The sequence below is a fragment of the Pelodiscus sinensis genome, chromosome 7, assembly GCF_049634645.1.
Source record: "Pelodiscus sinensis isolate JC-2024 chromosome 7, ASM4963464v1, whole genome shotgun sequence".
Classification (NCBI taxonomy): domain Eukaryota; kingdom Metazoa; phylum Chordata; order Testudines; family Trionychidae; genus Pelodiscus; species Pelodiscus sinensis.
In genome coordinates, this window is record NC_134717.1 from 8,101,859 (window position 1) to 8,109,975 (window position 8,117).

The 8,117-nt window shown below is 50.5% G+C and overlaps 1 protein-coding gene across 15 annotated transcripts in view; it reads right to left on the reverse strand.

The window, feature by feature from the left end:
* CLASP1 (cytoplasmic linker associated protein 1) overlaps nucleotides 1-2,958 on the reverse strand; it is a 250,998-nt gene extending 248,040 nt beyond the window's left edge. For 2 of the 15 annotated variants that reach the window (XM_075933082.1, XM_075933084.1), the window contains exon 1: nucleotides 2,307-2,723. The gene's annotated coding sequence lies outside the window, so the exon portion shown is untranslated. Of the gene's footprint in view, nucleotides 1-2,306; nucleotides 2,726-2,823 lie in introns of those variants that run through there. The other 13 variants (XM_075933083.1, XM_075933079.1, XM_075933097.1 and 10 more) reach the window with 11 other exon arrangements.
* Nucleotides 2,959-8,117: the final 5,159 nt, after the last annotated feature.

Consider the following 8,117-nt stretch of genomic DNA (forward strand, 5'->3'; position numbering starts at 1 on the left):
GCGTGAGGGAGGGGAAGGAGTTAGTCAGTGGAGCCACCAGCAGAAGAGAGGCACTTGGCTTAGCTGCTGGTGGGTACGGAGCACCCACTAATTTTTCTCCTTGGGTGCTACAGCCCTGGAGCATGCACAGAATCAGTGCCTGTGCTTAAAGCCTCACAGCAAAATCAAGGTGTCCAGCAAAGTTATGAATTTAAGTTCCCAGGCTCACCTTTTGAAAATGCTGTGCAAGTTTCCTTTGAGGATGTGGACTGATAGGTCCAATATAGATCACATTGTAAAAAGCATTCACCCAGAGGTGAAAGGGCAGTTTTGTCTTTCACCATTTTCTTGTGTGAGTTCATCTGTGAGTACAGCAACACTTATCCAGGGCCTGATCTAAAGTCCCCCCCTCCCGCCTCCCAAAAAATAGTAGAAGCTGGACTAGGCACTAAGGCTGCATCTACACTACAAACTGTACAGCAATACAGTTGTGCTGCTGTAAGATCTTCCATGTACCCCTATGCTGGCAGGAGACCTCCCCTGCTGGCATAATTAAACCAACTCCCAACAAGTGGCATTTAGATGGAGACTTTCTCCTGCCAACATAGCATTATCTACAGTGGCACCTTTTGTCAGTGAAAGGGGTGTTTTTCCCCACACTCCTGACCAACATAAATGTTACAGATAAAAGTGATAGTGTAGATATAGCCTGACTGACAGGGAGAAATCAAACGTAAAAACTACAGCTCTGACTGGCTTCAATGATGTGTCCAACATTTGTTCCAAAAAGCACTTTTTAAAGCAGAAGCAAAGAGGAAAAATAAACAGGATCCAAAGTCTTAAAGACAATGCATAGATAGGATCTTGCAAGCAAATATTCTAAGTTGTCTTTCCACTGAAGATTTTAATAAGATTTTGCCAAGTTCTGCTTCACAACCAAACTAGCAATGACAATTGTCAACCACCAATTCAAACAGTCCTAATTCTTATATATATTCCAGGATATAGTTCAGCATAGCCTCTAACCTAGTGCAGTGTATCCAATAATGCTGCTTTTTAAACATGTTCTCCTTTAAAGAAGGAATGAGGAAAGTCCCTTCCACTGAAGTGGCATATATGTATCTGAGGGCACAGCAGACCCACAGGAGCAATACAAAAGTGTTTGAACATCTCTGCCTTTCTGGAAGGCAAAGCTGGTCTCACATGCAAATACCCCAAAAAACTAGTAACTGTTCTGTTCAAATCAATACAGGCTTTTAAATTGCAGAGGAGCAAAACATTGTGTCTTTTTACCACACTCTTTAAACAGCTTTATATTAGACAAGTTATTTAATCCTCTAGCTTCCTGCCTTTAGACATTGTCACTTGTACACAAAAGCATCAAGTTACTCAAATATCAATATCAACCACAAAATACACACTAAAGTATCACAGTATCTGTATTAACCGTGCACTGGGTGGGCAGACAGTTGGTCACTGATCAAAACCTCTACCCCACTGGCAATTCAAAGCAAGTGCACTACCACGATAATCCACAGAATACCAACATCCAGTGGTACACCGAAGAATCCTTAAAAGCTGTTTGTCAGTTATTCGGATTACACCACCACATTTTTTTTTAAGATAAAGAACATACAATAAAGAATCTAACTAAAAGCTGTTCAAATGGAGATCCAGAGGGAAGGAGCGAATAGCAAAAGCACCCGTAGTGCCCGAGTATTGCAGTCCATACAGCCATGCGCTAATCTCAGATCTAAGCAGGGAGAATTAAGGATGAAACAAAAGCCTGAATCTACCCTCCCCACCCCCTCGCGGCTTAGATTTATAAATCCATCCCCACACCAGCCCTATTAGGTCATCCGGCCCATGCAGCCCAGGGCTCGCCCGCACGCTGCTTTCCGCCGGGCTTTGTCCGCTCCTTTTCAAAAATGCTCGGGACAAGGGAAGCGCGGGGATCCCCGCGGGAGGGCGATCGCAGGGCAGCGCCGTCCCAGCCTCGCCGCGCTCGTGTGCCCGGGAGAGCGCGACGCCCCTTAGGCGCAGAGAAGAAACGCTTCCAAAGGCGGATTGTAAAAAACCACAACGGCGGGGCTGGGCACAAACCCTGCCGGGAAGCCGGGGGGCTTCCCCCAGCCATGCGCCCGGGCGGGCTTTCCACGGGGCACAGCCCCGGACAGACGCAGCGCTGCAACCCATTCATTGCACCCAACAATGCTGCCCCTCCCCCTTCCAGCCATCCTCCCTCCTCCAACCAGCCCAGGGCTGACGGCAGCCCCTTCCCCTCCATACACCCCCCCCCCCCCAGGCTGCAGACAGTGGGGCTTTACCTGGCGCTGGTGGGAGGGCAGATGGGGGGTGCAGGCACAACGGGGCTCATGGAGGAGACGGGGGTGCATGCAGTAGCACGGGAGCAGCAGAGCCCGCTTAATGCCCGCTGCAGTGCATGCCTCCTCCTGCTGCTGCTGCTCGCCACCGCCTCCACCCCAATGCTGCTAACGCTGCTGCTGCTGCTGGGCTGGGTAAGAATGGAACCCCCAGAGCGCAGGCGCACTCAGCACCCACCGGCCGGGCGAGGAGGCCCGCGAAGCCCCAGCGCGCATGCGCCCTAGAGCGCGCAGTCCTCTCTAGCAGACGCCCCGAGCCAGCCAAGGCGCACGCGCACGAAGGCGGGCGCCGCGGCTGCTGACTTCCCCTCGCTCACCATATGGGGGGGAGGAAAAGACCAGAGCGGCCGGAAACGCCTCCCATGGGGAGCGAGAGGAAGTCTTCCACAGCGTGGATGAGATGAGGTCAGTGTAGTGGTTGCGCATGCGCATACCGGGCCGCCCCGCGCCCGGCCCACACCTTCCGGGGTTCCGTAGTTGGCGCGCGCTCCCGCGGCCCGTGATTGTTGCTGCCCCCGAAGGAACGTTGGCAGCCGCCAGCGAGCGTCACCCGCCGCGGCTCTTTGGGGGGCGGGGCGGGGCGCCACTGGGGCCGAGGACAGGCGAGAGACGGGCTGAGGGAAGCGGCCGGGAACCCTTCCGGGGTAAGAGTCACGCTGCGCTGAGGGCAAGTTCCCCTGTTCGCTTCCGGGGCGCCGCTGAAGGGATAGGCGCCCCGCCCCCACTCCTCCTCTGAGACTGGGGGAGGGGCGCCCAGGGGCATGGGGGAGGGGCGATCATAGGGTATGGGGGAGGGGCGCTTAGAGGTATGGGGGAGGGGCGATCATAGGGTATGGGGGAGGGGCGATCATAGGGTATGGGGGAGGGGCGCCCAGGGGCATGGGGGAGGGGCGATCATAGGGTATGGGGGAGGGGCGATCATAGGGTATGGGGGAGGGGCGCTTAGAGGTATGGGGGGAGGGGCGATCATGGGGCATTTATCCGTTGTCATGTTTGAGGTAACTAAGCTCCAGCTGCTGGAGTCCTGTGAGGAGGGAACACTCCTCCCCCCCCCCCTTAAAAACAGCTTTGGCCTGATTGCCCCAGGCAGCTTGACAATGTGACGCCCCCTCGAGTTGCCAGGTGTCCGGTACTGGCAGCCTCAGTCTGGTAAAACAAAAGCACCAGAAAATACCCGCCATGCACGATGTCTGGAATATCTGGTTTTTATGGGTCGGAAGGCTGCTGGGAACATTCTTCCCCTGCCCTGTTGTTGCTCCGCAGCTGGGGGGGATGTTTTGGTTTTTTGCTCACCCAATTTTTTTCCCCTGCCCTATTCTGTATTTTTTGTGACAGTATCTGGCAACCCTACTCTCACGTGACCCAAAGGTTCAGAAACTGGAGGCCAAATGAAAGGGACGCCCCAGTTGTTGTTTAAGTCACATGATGTTTATGTCACTCCTATGTTTTTGAGGGCCTGACTCCAGATTTTTAAATGCTGGAGGTTGACGATACTGCATTGACTTGGGTGGGATGAGGAAATAGGGTCTGTATCTCCATGCTGCAGAGAAGGTTGGGTTTACCTGCCCCGCCACACCAGGGATATGGGAGGAACACTCTGCTATCCGAGTGTGGACCTTTCATCTTCCCTACAAGCAGCAGGAAGTAAGGGTAAATATCCTGTGTTGGCTGCAATCGGTAGATGTACCAGCATTTCCCACCTCCCGTATCTAGGCATGGCTGTGGGGTGATGCACCATCTGTATTTCTGGAAAGGGAGCAGCTTCCTGCTGCTAAAACTATGCATTGCCCCTGCCAATAGCACTGGTTTTATTCACTTTGTAAAACAGGCCCATCCTTTACCAGGTGAACAGTCCGTTATTAAAAACAATGAGCAGTCCTGTGGTACATTGGAAACTTAAAAAAAATCATGAGCTTTCGTGGGTAAAACTGACTTCATCAGATGACATCATGAGCTTTCGTGGGTTGCCCACAAAGGCTCTATTCATTGTTTTTTAAGTTACAGAATAACATGGCTACCCGTCAAACTTTTCATCAGATGAGTTGGAATGAAATTAATAGGGTCTTCAAATTAGCCCATCAACAAATCAACTATATTTGAGTTGCCTACCTCCACCCCATTAGTATAGTATCCAATGCATGGATCACCAAAGGAATGTACTTGCCTAATTCCCACTGATTTTCATAGAAGTAAGTAGGGATGTAAAAGAGTAGTCAATTAATTGACTACCCAAGAAGCCTAGACTTATTGGGTAGTAGAACTGACTTCATGCATTCTTCTTCCCCAGCCCATGCTGCCTCTAGAATCAGAGGCAGCAAGGGGTGGTAGGAAGCAGGAGCTGGTGCTGCAGGAAGCCAGCTTAAAAGTCAGTCCCCCCAGCACCGTCTCTGCAGTGTGGGGTGGGAAGTGTAGGGGAGGCAGAGGCACTGCAGCTCTGCCTTTTAAGTACAGGCAGTCCCCGGGTTACGTACAAGATAGGGACTGTAGGTTTATTCTTAAGTTGAATTTGTACATAAGTCGGAACTGGCGTCCCCAAGTCAGCCACTGCTGAAACTGACCAGCAGCTGACTACAGGAAGCCTGAGGCAGAGTTTATCTGCCCTGGGCTTCCTGGAATCAGCCGCTGATCAGTTTCAACAGCAGCTGAATCTGGACGCCTGGGACAGAGCAGCTGGGGCGCTGCCGGGTAGGTCCCCGCAGCGCCGCACCTCGGCGCTGCGGGGACCAACCCGGCAGCACCCCAGCTGCTCTACCCCAGGTGTCCCCAAGTCAGCTGCTGCTGAAACTGATCAGCGGCTGATTCCAGGAAGCCTGGGGCAGAGCAACTCTGCCTCGGGCTTCCTGTAGTCAGCCACTGGTCAGTTTCAGCAGCGGCTGACTTGGGGACGCCTGGGGCAGAGCAGCTGGGGTGCTGCCGGGTTGGTCCAGTAGCGCCGAGGAGCGGCGCTGCGGGACCAACCGGCAGCGCCCCAGCTGCTCTACCACAGGCGTCCGCGAGAAAAGCCTGGTCTGCTGGGGGGGGGGGGCGCACTAGCTGCGCCTCCCCCCCCCCCCCACAGCAGACCAGGGAGACGCGGGCGGTGGGCTGAGACACGCCGTGGTCCTGCCGCCCGCATCCTCCGCGGCTTTGCTCCGCATCTCCACCCCCTCCCCCCCAGCAGACCAGGGAGACGCGAAGCAGCTTTTCTCGCCCCAGAGGACGCGGGCCGCGGGACCGCGGAGCGTCTGGGCGGTCCCGCCGCCCGCGTCCTCTGGGACGAGAAAAGCCCCGTTCGTAAGTACGGATCCGACATAAGTCGGATCCACGTAACCCGGGGACTGCCTATATAGCAAGAGCTGCCTGGCTGTGCCATTGCCTTTTAAATGTAGTAAAAACTGGGTAGCTTTTACTACATTTAAACTGCAGAGCCTCAGCGGCCCATTATCGACTAATCGTGTACTCTGCACAGATTGTATTGAATACACAATTGGTCATTTACCTACTACTTAACATCCTTAGTAGTAAGGTCCCTAAACACCTGTGAGGCTCTGGACCTGAAAATCTATATGAACCACAGAATCAGAAATGCGTATGCTAAAATCCATGAAACCTTCTGTAGTTACATGTAAAATTGGTGCTGCAAATTCTGCACTATTACTCCAGTATAAGTGTGGGTAAGTGTCTGAACAAATAGAACCATCTAATGTTGTTTTTCATGAGTGTTCCTGAGATCAGAATCTGGCCTTCTGTATTTAACACTTGCATATAGTGTAAAGTCAGAATTATTTATGTTGCCCATCAGCATATAAGGGTTTCCTCAAAATGTAAACTCTGCCAAACAAATGTGAGTATCCTTGCTCCAGCAAGTTTGCAGGCATAACTGGAACAATATGATAAAAAATACAAAGTCCTGCATGGTCTGCATAAACAGAATACTATAGAGAATAAGAGATTACCTAGAAGTGCTTAGAAATAGTGACTGAAGAGATCTCAGTTTAGCTGTTGGAAATTTTGTCCCATTGATCCTGCACACAGAGAAGAAAGGGGTGCTAGTGTCCTGGCAGACTAATGGAGACTGGAGGTGTTACATGGAAGAAAAGTTTAATTTTAATGTCATATGTAGAGTATAAGATTTCTTTCCTTTGTGCATAGAGCTTAGCTTACAAAGCAAAATTAGAGTCTCAAAATAACAGCTGTCTTTCCTTGAGTGGGTTGCTCTCATGCTGTTTCCCAGGAGGAGCTGCATGTAATTTATCATCCATAAATTCAACACACTTAAACCTTTTTCCAAGTCCTGCATTACTAAGGCTTCACTCACCAGCCTCAATACCTTTTTTCCTAAATCTGCTATAGAGATACTTCTACCACCAACCCACCACATTCTCTGATACTACAATTCAGTCTGATGAGATCTAGATCAATCAAGCACAAACCCTGTATCACCTTATGTCAATGCTTTGATGTCAGAAATGCCAATTCATAAAACAGGTTATAGACGAATTGCACATTGTGGAGAAAATTGGTCCATTTTTTCCCAGCTTTCTGCTCCTGAGTTTGTGTGCCTCATTGTATACCTCTGTAAGATGTGGGCTTTAGTACAGTAAGAGTTGTAGTTTTTAACTGTACCTTCTATCTTTTGGGGAGGAAGGATTTTCCCCCAGAGCCCCTTACAAGACCTCCATAAAAGGTAGATCTCCTGATTAATCCTCTCAGCTGTCAGGATCCCAGTAATGATTGGCTGCTTCTCTGTTGGAAGAAGCAGCATATATTCAAAGCTTCCATTCTGCAGCATATATCCTATCTGAATGTACAATTAGCCTATGTTTTAGAAGCCAATCATTCATTTATGTTAGAAAGACTGTGTTTTCTATGGAACAAGCTGTAGAAACTGGATATAGAAAACTGGGAGTGTGTGTGGGTGTTGAGGTGGGGGGTTGGTTTGTGTCAATTGAAAGCATGTAATTACAAACCAGCTTTAGAAAATACCTTGGTTTCCGCTCCCTAGAGAGCAGCTAATCCCATGACGGTACTAATTGGCTAAGTACTGCCCACTGGAGAGAGAATCCCCATGTCTCATGCATGTGGCTTTCCAGTCCTTGGATTATTATGCGTGTCTAATAAGAACTTTCTGCACATACCTCTCTTCAGTGAAATATGCAATCAGCACTGCAGTATTTTGTACTCTTCTGCATGTCACTGTTTAAGAACTTTGGTGTATTAACAAGACACCAGTAGTTTTAGTTGATGCATATCTGTTAAAACCACAAATCTCCTCTTTGAGACTTAAGACAAATCATTTTTTTCTAGTTTTAGCTCTACAGCAGCAGTTTTTAAAGGATCCTTCCCTAAGTCCCCAAACCCTGTTTTCTGCACTTTTTAACTATCAACTAGCAATTTATTTGTGTGTGTTTGCACAAACTCCCGTCTCTAGTGATTGTAGGGTCCCTTTTTGCTGCTTTATACTGCATGAAAGAAGTCTGAGAGGTGTATAGGTTGGACCTCCCTGGTCCAGCATGGTCGGGACCTGACCGATCCCGAATGACAGAATTTGCAAGACCAGGGGATGTCTCCCCTGCCACAAGCCCTTAGACAGCTGGCCCCCTGCTTCTGGCCCCCCTCTACCCTCTCGCCCGCTCTGCTGCTACCAGCTCCAGCTTGCCTTTGGCAGCTGGGGTTCTCCGGCCCTAGCCCATGCTGCTGCATGCAGCCTGATTTCCCCAGCCCTGTGCTGCCAAAAGCGGCCAAATGTCTCTAGCACCCAACTCCACACTTCCA